The sequence below is a fragment of the Engystomops pustulosus genome, chromosome 4, assembly GCF_040894005.1.
Source record: "Engystomops pustulosus chromosome 4, aEngPut4.maternal, whole genome shotgun sequence".
In the NCBI taxonomy this organism is placed as follows: domain Eukaryota; kingdom Metazoa; phylum Chordata; class Amphibia; order Anura; family Leptodactylidae; genus Engystomops; species Engystomops pustulosus.
Genome location: NC_092414.1, coordinates 214,681,299 through 214,692,299, shown reverse-complemented (window position 1 = coordinate 214,692,299; position 11,001 = coordinate 214,681,299). Strand labels below are relative to the sequence as shown.

The 11,001-nt window shown below is 42.5% G+C and overlaps 3 non-coding genes across 3 annotated transcripts; all 3 read right to left on the bottom strand.

The window, feature by feature from the left end:
* Window positions 1-1,737: 1,737 nt before the first annotated feature.
* TRNAG-GCC (transfer RNA glycine (anticodon GCC)) lies at window positions 1,738-1,808 on the bottom strand. The gene has a single exon. It is a non-coding gene; the product is annotated as a tRNA-Gly (tRNA).
* Window positions 1,809-7,785: 5,977 nt separating this feature from the next.
* Window positions 7,786-7,856, bottom strand: TRNAG-GCC (transfer RNA glycine (anticodon GCC)). The gene has a single exon. It is a non-coding gene; the product is annotated as a tRNA-Gly (tRNA).
* Window positions 7,857-10,930: 3,074 nt separating this feature from the next.
* Window positions 10,931-11,001, bottom strand: TRNAG-GCC (transfer RNA glycine (anticodon GCC)). Its single transcript has one exon. It is a non-coding gene; the product is annotated as a tRNA-Gly (tRNA).

Genomic DNA, 11,001 nt, shown 5'->3' with positions numbered 1-11,001 from the left:
TACAGTATATTGTGTGATATACATCTGGAATAGTGCTATATACAGTATATTGTGTGATATACATCTGGTATAGCGCTATATACAGTATATTGTGTGATATACATCTGGTATAGCGCTATATACAGTATATTGTGTGATGTACATCTGGTATAGTGCTATATACAGTATATTGTGTGATATACATGTGGTATAGTGCTATATACAGTATATTGTGTGATGTACATCTGGTATAGTGCTATATACAGTATATTGTGTGATGTACATCTGGTATAGTGCTATATACAGTATATTGTGTGATGTACATCTGGTATAGTGCTATATACAGTATATTGTGTGATATACATCTGGTATAGCGCTATATACTGTATATTGTGTGATATACATCTGGTATAGTGCTATATACAGTATATTGTGTGATATACATCTGGTATAGCGCTATATACAGTATATTGTGTGATATACATCTGGAATAGTGCTATATACAGTATATTGTGTGATATACATCTGGTATAGCGCTATATACAGTATATTGTGTGATATACATCTGGTATAGTGCTATATACAGTATATTGTGTGATATACATCTGGTATAGTGCTATATACAGTATATTGTGTGATATACATCTGGTATAGCGCTATATACAGTATATTGTGTGATATACATCTGGTATAGCGCTATATACAGTATATTGTGTGATATACATCTGGTATAGTGCTATATACAGTATATTGTGTGATATACATCTGGTATAGCGCTATATACAGTATATTGTGTGATATACATCTGGTATAGTGCTATATACAGTATATTGTGTGATATACATCTGGTATAGTGCTATATACAGTATATTGTGTGATATACATCTGGTATAGTGCTATATACAGTATATTGTGTGATATACATCTGGTATAGTGCTATATACAGTATATTGTGTGATATACATCTGGTATAGTGCTATATACAGTATATTGTGTGATATACATGTGGTATAGTGCTATATACAGTATATTGTGTGATGTACATCTGGTACAGTGCTATATACAGTATATTGTGTGATATACATCTGGTATAGTGCTATATACAGTATATTGTGTGATATACATCTGGTATAGTGCTATATACAGTATATTGTGTGATATACATCTGGTATAGCGCTATATACAGTATATTGTGTGATGTACATCTGGTATAGTGCTATATACAGTATATTGTGTGATATACATCTGGTATAGCGCTATATACAGTATATTGTGTGATATACATCTGGTATAGCGCTATATACAGTATATTGTGTGATGTACATCTGGTATAGCGCTATATACAGTATATTGTGTGATGTACATCTGGTATAGTGCTATATACAGTATATTGTGTGATGTACATCTGGTATAGTGCTATATACAGTATATTGTGTGATGTACATCTGGTATAGTGCTATATACAGTATATTGTGTGATATACATCTGGTATAGTGCTATATACAGTATATTGTGTGATATACATCTGGTATAGTATTGTATAGGATCCCTGGACACTCTCTCCTCTTTCCTCTGCAGTCAGTCACAAGTCATCAGCATTATTAACCCTTCCTAATACAAAATGTTTATTCAACACTGGGGCTGCAAATATAACGTGGACAAAGTGCATTCAATATATTATAAAGTTAAATAATAACAATTCATGAGATATATAATATATACATAATATGGGGTAAAAAAAAAAAAAAAAAACTTTGCTGCATTGGCCGGGAATCGAACCCGGGCCTCCCGCGTGGCAGGCGAGAATTCTACCACTGAACCACCAATGCTTGCATAGGAATGAGTGGTGACTCATGCATAGGCTGAGTACAGAGCTCACGGAGACATCACTGCTGTAGAGGAGTCTGTGGAGCAGAGCTGTGACTCCTAGCAGGGAACATCTCACACATCTTTCCTTATTTCTGCTTAACTATTTATTAATAAATTATTATGTCCATTTGTTGTCTTCTTTATTTTTCCACGTTTCATATAATTTTTCCTCATTTTAGTTCTATATATGTGGGTGTTTTTTTAAGATTTTCAGAATCAGGGTCTGGTGTACCTCAAAATGACCCCAGATACTTACCCCTGGATGAAATGACCCCAGATACTTACCCCTGGATGAAATGACCCCAGATACTTACCCCTGGATGAAATGACCCCAGATACTTACCCCTGGATTAAATGACCCCAGATACTTACCCCTGGATGAAATGACCCCAGATACTTACCCCTGGATGAAATGACCCCAGATACTTACCCCTGGATGAAATGACCCCAGATACTTACCCCTGGATGATGTCTACTGGAGAACCAACAATCATAAAGTATTCAGATAGAGCTCGATGTGAACGACAGTTTAAGACTAGCCCAATGGCTCCTATACGGACCCCCATATGGTCTACCGATACTTATTTTGTAGGATGGGATGTTGAAATACTTTTTTCGGATGGTAAAATAACTACAGGGCGGCCTTCTGGAGGTAGGTCTAATCCCGAGATGGAAATTGGCCAACTGGAAACCTTCCAACTCATCACAGACACCAGATTAGAAATGGTCCTCTACCCATGGAGGACCTTCTGACTTTTCAGGAGAGCTTGTGAAGACCACATCACTTGTGATCTTGACCTTTCAACTAAAGAAGGCACAAATGAATGGCCCTTACTGAGGGCTCCCGTGACCGAGACACAAGGTGTGGAATCTTATTTGTGTTACTGTGGAAGAAGTGCGAGTATTGATGAGGGGGGGTTGTTCTCCTCTCACCGCTCCATTCCTTTACTGAGTGTGAGAGGAGCAGAAGGCCCGGCTACAGGATGCCACCAGCACAAATGGGACTCAACACACTTATTTCTATCTTCTGAGATAAGATCAGGGACTTATGAGGTGACTCACAATATCAACTCAATATGTGTGGGAACATCAACAAACATGAGGTGTTCCCAAATAATGGAAAGATTATCGATATTTGGAAAGCCACCTAAGGGGGCAACACAACAGCTCCATGAAATCTCACATCCTTGGGGAGGCCACCATAGGTCCATAAGACTCACATCCTTAGGGAGGCCTCTATAGGTCCATAATACTTAGATCCTCAGGGAGGCCACCATAGATCCAGAACACTCACATCCTCCAGGAGGCTACCATAGGTCTATAATACTCACATCCTCCAGGAGGCCACCATAGATCCAGAACACTCACATCTTCCAGGAGGCTACCATAGGTCTATAATACTCACATCCTCCAGGAGGCTACCAAAGGTCTATAATACTCACATCCTCCAGGAGGCCACCATAGGTCTATAATACTCTCATCCTCAGGGAGGCCACCATAGATCCAGAACACTCACATCTTCCAGGAGGCTACCATAGGTCTATAATACTCACATCCTCCAGGAGGCTACCAAAGGTCTATAATACTCACATCCTCCAGGAGGCTACCATAGGTCTATAATACTCACATCCTTGGGGAGGCTACCATAGGTCTATAATACTCACATCCTTGGGGAGGACTCTATAGGTCCATAATACTTAGATCCTTAGGGAGGCCACCATAGATCCAGAACACTCACATCCTCAGGGAGTCCACCATAGTTCCAGAACACTCACATCCTCTAGGAGGCTACCATAGGTCTATAATAGTCACATCCTTGGGGAGGCCTCTATAGGTCCATAATACTTAGATCCTCAGGGAGGCCACCATAGATCCAGAACACTCACATACTCAAGGAGGCTACCATAGGTATACAACACTCACATCCTCAGGGAGGCCACCATAGGTCTATAATACTCACATCCTCCAGGAGGCCACCATAGGTCTATAATACATCCTCAGGGAGGCCACCATAGGTCTATAACACTCACATCCTCCAGGAGGCCACCGTAGGTCTATAATACTCACATCCTCAGGGAGGCCACCATAACTCCACTGACAACTCTCTGTCTCATGTTGGTGTTCATTGTTGTTATGACACTTGACCAACCCATGATGTCATAAAAGCCTTTAATCTAAACTTCAGACGAGCTACAGGCCACTGCAAGACTCCATCATCTGCTTGGTGACCAAGGGTCGGGCATTTGTGGGGTTAGGATTAACAAACTAACTAACTACCCCTTTGCTCATTGCACTCCATTGTTTCCCACTCCATTTCTTGAACTGTATATTAAAATGCCTCTACTATAAATATATTCTCAGGAGGAGAAAGTCAACGAGTGGCTGCCCAAATGGGGCTGTAGGCAGAGATTTACCTTCTTGGTCTCTGGGAATAATGAAAAAGAACATTTCCCGGGAGTAGAGTGTGAAGTTGACATGGACATGACAATTACTAGCTATTATCACTTTTTATTACGATGTGAAGTGTGTCCAGGAAGGGTTGTCCTATGGGTCCTGCTGCCTTTTGCTATCTCTGACACCTCCACAGAGGCTTTGATGTTCCTTCGGGAGAGGTGTCACAGAGTAAGTTCCCATAGTATATCCCAGTTTGAAGACATCTGCTTTAGCAAGAGCTGATTGACAGTGGTCGCCATCAAGGTCAAGCTCTTACTAACCTTAAGGGGGTTTACCAAGTTGGAAAGTTATGGTGGCCTCTGGATCCACCGACGCCATGTGGTTGACCATTCTTATTGGCTGGTGGAGGATAGACCTCGGAGATAGTGTTTTTTTTAAATAACAAGTCTACAAAATGTCAAGGAACTCTCCATATTTGGATTGAAGGCATCAGTGGTGGTCATAGTCTTCTACACTTGGCTCAAGGCATCCCAAACCTTGGCAGAAGGGGGAATAGCTTTAACATTGATCATTATTTTCCCATCGAGCTTAGTTGTCTAATGTTTGAGGAAGTCCATAGAAGATCCTTCAAAAGGTGGCTTGGGTTCAGTCCTTTGGAGATGACACATCAGAGTCATTTTTGAGTACCCGTAAAGCTGATTATACATAAGGAGGACCCACCGTGCCCTAAATACACATTCCCTTTCTTCTAACTCCCTCATAAACAGGCCCTAAAGATTTCGTAGGAATCACCCAGACCCAATTCTTCTGGGCAGGTATTATAAGAGAATAATGAATCTGGTACATTCCTCAATTTCTAGGGTTTAGGGTATTCAGCTTGACCACATGTCGTTGGTGACCCTTGAGCTTCCTCGCATGACAGCCCTCAGTATTTGTTACTGGTGTGTAAGACTTGTTCCCAGGATCCAGGGTGATGACAACATGGAGGTGCTAATGAGCATTGGCCAAACGTGTCTAGAAGTGTGTCCATGTTGTTGTTTTCTCTCATAAAGCTTTGATGTCTCAGAAAAGTTCTCTGGAGATCCCATCCTTCTTCTCCCAATGCTGTGATTTCTACGTCTTCAAGCATCTGCAAGGAAGGGTTGTCTCGGAGAAGAGAGGTATAAAGTGACAGTTTCGGTCTCACATGGACAAGTTTTTGGCTACAGGAATGATCATTTTTGGTTATGAAAGCTCCATGAAGAGATTGGTTGAATCTAGGGGTGCACATTACAGAATTTGGGGTTCTTTTGGTTTATCTGGAAGGTGGACCACCAACAGTCGTCCATGATGAAGAACTTTTATACCTCATAGATGGCTGGTTTCAATAAATCAACCTCCCTACACATGACCTACTAGAGCACACACAGTGATCAACGCAGAGAAGGTCTGACATGACTGTAACTGGGTTCCTGAGTCTCCAGGTTTCCTCCAATATAGTGTATAGGGGGCCAACAAGGACAACCGACTGTAATGTCTCCATCCATCCTATAGACTGGGGGCCAACAAGGACAACCGACTGTAATGTCTCCATCCATCCTATAGACTGGGGGCCAACAAGGACAACCGACTGTAATGTCTCCATCCATCCTATAGACTGGGGGCCAACAAGGACAACCGACTGTAATGTCTCCATCCATCCTATAGACTGGGGGCCAACAAGGACAACCGACTGTAATGTCTCCATCCATCCTATAGACTGGGGGCCAACAAAGACAACCGACTGTAATGTCTCCATCCATCCTATAGACTGGGGGCCAACAAGGACAACCGACTGTAATGTCTCCATCCATCCTATAGACTGGGGGCCAACAAGGACAACCGACTGTAATGTCTCCATCCATCCTATAGACTGGGGGCCAACAAGGACAACCGACTGTAATGTCTCCATCCATCCTATAGACTGGGGGCCAACAAAGACAACCGACTGTAATGTCTCCATCCATCCTATAGACTGGGGGCCAACAAGGACAACCGACTGTAATGTCTCCATCCATCCTATAGACTGGGGGCCAACAAAGACAACCGACTGTAATGTCTTCATCCATCCTATAGACTGGGGGCCAACAAAGACAACCAACTGTAATGTCTCCATCCATCCTATAGACTGGGGGCCAACAAGGACAACCGACTGTAATGTCTCCATCCATCCTATAGACTGGGGGCCAACAAGGACAACCGACTGTAATGTCTCCATCCATCCTATAGACTGATCAACTCATAGTTCTCCTCTCTGTGGCCATGTGGTGGCCTGGAGGCCATTGGTATAGTGATCGAGTAGGGTCTAGGGGTGGACCCCCAATCACCAGACACTAGCAGTTATCCCGCTGATAGGTGGTCAATGTTCGGTGATAGGTGGTCAATGATCATTGATAGGTGATAGGTGGTCAATGTTCATTGATAGGTGGTAGGTGGTCAATGATCATTGATAGGTGATAGGTGGTCAATGATCGTTGATAGGTGATAGGTGGTCAATGATCGTTGATAGGTGATAGGTGGTCAATGATCATTGATGGGTGGGCAATGATCATTGATAGGTGGTAGGTGGTCAATGATCATTGATGGGTGGGCAATGATCATTGATAGGTTGTCAATGATCATTGATAAGTGATAGGTGGTCAATGTTCATTGATAGGTGATAGGTGGTCAATGTTCATTGATAGGTGGTCAATGATCATTGATAGGTGATAGGTGGTCAATGATCATTGATAGGTGATAGGTGGTCAATGATCATTGATAGGTGATAGGTGGTCAATGACCATTGATAGGTGATAGGTGGTCAATGATCATTGATAGGTGATAGGTGGTCAATGTTCATTGATAGGTGATAGGTGGTCAATGATCATTGATAGGTGATAGGTGGTCAATGTTCATTTCTGATCCCTCCATTCTCCTGATGATCCGGTGCTGTCTCTCAGTCTATCTAGATGCTTATGGCCACTTCCATTGGTATGTTGTATCCCTATAATGGAAGGATAGATGCCAGTTAAGCTGTATGTGACCCCTGTTTCATGCAATCGGCTGCATGCTTCATGCGTATAAACGGAGACAAGGAGGGCCGACCAAGAGGCGGGGGTGGTCATTTTGGTAAACGGGCAGGTAACGAGGCATTTCTTTTAATGCTGTTTACAGAAATGTTAACTTTTTTAAAAAAAACTAAGCTTCCCCTTTAAGGGCTATTGATACTGCTTCGAGTAAATTCTGGTCGCTGCAGTTTAGAAAAAGATAGTGAAATATTTGTGGTGCATTCGTAGAACTCCAAGTCTTTTCTCTTTCACATACCAGGCACGGGAACACAGATTTTTTTTTTTGGCTGGAGGGAAAGTGATGATGTGGCAGAGCCTGAGCCTGATACCTGCTGCATAGACTTTAGTTAGATCCATAAAGACACAAACACAAATATTTATAGCTGGTTACGTCAGTGAACTTGACAATAAAGGATATAATAAAAGAGACAAAAATATAAATTTACAATACAGTAAAAAAAAAAAAAAAAACAATCCCTGCATTGGCCGGGAATCGAACCCGGGCCTCCCGCGTGGCAGGCGAGAATTCTACCACTGAACCACCAATGCTTGGGTGTTTAACATGTCATCTAACAGAGTTTTTAAAACTCAAAACCTGATAAAACTCAATGCAAAGTCTGAGGTTCTCCCTGGAAACATCAAGCTACAGCTCATCAGCTCATTCTATACTAAATCTCCAGATATAGACGTAACCAAAAAATGTGCACATTTTACACATTCTTTTCTATGACTGAACCATATTTTGAGTTTTATATTTTAAAATTTTGAGTTTCATTTTATTTTTTTTAATTATTGAACATTTTGAATAATTTTACCGTATTTTTCGGACTATAAGGCGCACCATCTTTAAAAGCCTGCTTAAACATCTAGGTTCATATATAAGGCGCACCGGATTATAAGGCGCCCCTGATTATAAGGATGAATGACTAGCAGGGGGCAGACCTGTGCACAGTACAAGGCAGATGTTGTCTGTTAGTACGGTTCATATATAAGGCGCACTGGACTATAAGGCGCACCTGATTATAAGGATGAATGACCAGCAGGTGGCAGACCTGTGCACAGTACAAGGCAGCTGTTGTCTGTAAGTACGGTTCATATATAAGGCGCACCGGATTATAAGGCGCACCTGATTAGAAGGATGTATGACCAGCAGGTGGCAGACCTGTGCACAGTGCAAGGCAGCTGTTGTCTGTAGGTACGGTTCATATATAAGGCGCACCGGATTATAAGGCGCACCTGATTATATGGATGAATGACCAGCAGGTGGCAGACCTGTGCACAGTTAAAGGCAACTGTTGTCTGTAAGTAGGGTTATTATATAATGCGCACTGGACTATAAGGCGCACCTTTGATTTCTGAGAAAAATAAAGGATTTTTCGTGCGCCTTATAGTCCGAAAAATATGGTACCTTCTGGTCTTATGTTACTAGGTTTTTTAAATTTATGCTTATGGCACGGAATAGAATCAGCCAAAAACACTCATCTATAAGCTTCAATCACTGAGTATTACACACCGGCCATTCAAAGGATTTCATGTATGAAAATTAAAGGGGTTGTCCTATGAATGACTCTTTTACCCTGTAATGGAAACTTTTTTGATCGCTGACCACTAGGGCCCAACCTCATCATGAGAACACAGGGTGCACAATGTATATTTCCCTTTCTGTTTTGACACCACATGCCCTTGATATAAGATGAGGTGGTTAGTACGAGCAGTAGAAATAGCCCTTAAAGGGGATGATTAGTTTTTTTTTAAAAATGTTGCGAGACTCTGCATGAGAAAATGGCAACCAAACGCATGCGCAGAGAAGGCGCACCAGTCTCACATTAGATTCGCTGCATCGTTCATAGGGGAACCGGTGGTCAGACCCGCAGCAATCTAGGGCCATGTTCACATGGTCAGTATTTCACATCAGTATTTGAAAGTACAGATCAGACGCGGATCCTACAAAGAGAGAAGGTGTCATGGAAAGATCTGCATCTATTCCGTGCTATGGACCGGTTCTGATACAAAATACTAACCAAATACCGGCTCCACCACTGCAATGTTCTCCAAGAAGGAGAAGCAACTTCCTTCCAAAAAACAGCGCCACCTCCGACCGTGGTGTGTGCCGGTATTACAAGTCCCCTGTATAGAGGTGAATAGAGCTAAGATACAATATCACACACTTCCAATGGCGGAGCAGTTTTTGGCAGACAGTGGACATGTCGACCCCTTTAAATGGTTAGTCCTATCTTATTACCTAGAAACCGTCACTTTTCGGTTGCTCTTTCGAAATCCCACTAAGGCCTCATGGACACCACTGTATTCGGGGGGCAGAACCAGCAGCTGGGCCCCCATTGTGGTCTATTGTGCATGCGCTGTGTGTCCCCGCGACCGTGCCGGGCATCTTTGGTGGACATCAGTGGGGTGAGCGGTGCTACTATGGGCCACAAACAGCCCACGGTTGTAGCCTAATACTTAGAAAGGGCACAGTGCCGGCTCAGTCCAATGTTCTATTCTAATTTTTGCCTTCCCCGCGGCATCTCAGGGGTCCGCCTGGGCAGGGAATAGTAGCATGCCCCACAATGTGAATGGCGCCGCACTGCGACGATCCTGTTATTCCCAGAGGTCCGACCAATCATATGGGAGCGGAAGATCCCAGGAATAAGATAAAGCCAATGCATCCGCTCCGAGGGGACGTTCCCAATCTTTTTGTAAAAGGGGTGGTCCCATGAATGATACTTCCCTTACCCTTTCTTGATATAAGATGAGGGGGTTACTACAAGCAGTAGAAATAGACCTTAAAGGGGATGTAGACCCTTGATATAAGATGAGGGGGTTACTACAAGGAGGAGAAATAGATCTTAAAGGGGATGTAGACTCTTGATATAAGATGAGGGTTAACTACAAGCAATAGAAATTGACCTTAAAGGGGATGTAGACTCTTGATATAAGATGAGGGGTTACTACAAGCAGTAGAAATTGACCTTAAAGGGGATGTAGAGTCTTGATATAAGATGAGGGGGTTACTACAAGCAGTAGAAATAGACCTTAAAGGGGATGTAGACTCTTGATATAAGATGAGGGGGTTACTACAAGCAGTAGAAATAGACCTTAAAGGGGATGTAGACTCTTGATATAAGATGAGGGGTTACTACAAGGAGGAGAAATAGACCTTAAAGGGGATGTAGAGTCTTGATATAAGTTGAGGGGGTTACTACAAGGAGGAGAAATAGACCTTAAAGGGGATGTAGTCTTTAATGTTAAAGGGGCACTCCAAGAAAATGGTCTCAGTTTTGGTCCAAGAAATGGACACAAAGAGAATAAATCTGCTTCACTGTTCAAGATACAAACCTCCTAAAAAATAAGAAATCAGGATAAAGGATAAGTATTTAGGACGTGGGACTTGCCCCCGGCTGAGGATCTCTGCACAGAAGGTTCCCAGCAGTGAAGAGAAAATGATGATGTGGCAGAATAAGATGATTAGTGCAGAGAGAACAGAGCACTGACTGCTATATACACACAAATAGCTACCTGGATATGCAAATATCATAATACAGTCATCAGTAAGATAATGAAGGAGAATAACACCTGATACATTGTAAGAAAATAGGAAGTAAAAAAATGGAAAAAATGTGTCCTGCATTGGCCGGGAATCGAACCCGGGCCTCCCGCGTGGCAGGCGAGAATTCTACCACTGAACCACCAATGC